Genomic DNA, 1,031 nt, shown 5'->3' with positions numbered 1-1,031 from the left:
CTGCGCAGTTGCTTGTAGTTGCATGGAAATTCCAAGCCATTAAATTTTACACTGTACGGAATTCCGACTTTGTGTGCTGCGGAGGGTCACAAATCGTAGTTTTATTCGATTATGTTGCACCGATCAAACTCTTTGTGGCATCCTCCGGGCTCAAGTATGTGTGCTGTAAATAATATATAGTCAATAATAAGTCAATAAGCCCGAAAAAGTAAATTTGATAGATACTGCAAAATTGCTGCTTTTTTCGTTCTCCAGCATGACACCAATTAAACTGACCACATTTATTGGGCCAACCAGATCTGTTACAGCGACGCGTTCCCATGGACATCGCACACATTTAAGGTTGCCCATTTTATTAAGTACCTTAACTGAAATAACCGTGCCCGGATAGTAAATGTGTTGTGCTTAAGTCATTTCTCAAATTTGCAGTTGTCCATAAATTTAAATATCTTAAATCTGGCGTCCATCTCTGCGACTCCTCATTCCCCCATATTCGTTGATCTGAAATATCGTGTCTTTCTTTATTCTATGGTCAATGCTCTTGTTATTTCCATCTGCTTTCTTTACCTCCCACAGTTTATTTCTTTCGTGCGCAAGAAGGTCAATGGGAGCATTACCACTTATGACTAATATTGCATCACCTGACACAGTTTGGTAAGCTTCTGCACCACTGAGGGCTACGATGCTCTGCAGAGTTTCCTTTTGTACCACATCTGCCCAAATCTCTGCTCCGTATAGTAAGACGCTGGTGGTTGTCATTAAGAGCTGTCTCTTTTCTTGTGTGGGTCCTCCTATCTTGGTCATTGGTCTTCCCAGCGGCCTCCTGGATTCATACCCAAAAGGTTAATCTGGAATCCAGTCTTACGCCTAGGTAATTCACAGTTTTTTGTGTCCTTAGAATATCCTTAGTCGTTTGCTTACCGTCAGTATTAGCAGCAGTTTTTTTCCTGTAGCGAGCTGGAGAACAATATGTGAGTCAATCCATTTTAGCATCCGAATCATGGCCTGATTCATGGTGTGCTGATCATGAA

This window comes from Bactrocera neohumeralis, unplaced genomic scaffold, assembly GCF_024586455.1.
Source record: "Bactrocera neohumeralis isolate Rockhampton unplaced genomic scaffold, APGP_CSIRO_Bneo_wtdbg2-racon-allhic-juicebox.fasta_v2 ctg7855, whole genome shotgun sequence".
Lineage (NCBI taxonomy): Eukaryota > Metazoa > Arthropoda > Insecta > Diptera > Tephritidae > Bactrocera > Bactrocera neohumeralis.
The sequence above is the reverse complement of the archived record's forward strand: the minus strand, read 5'-3'. Positions refer to the sequence as shown.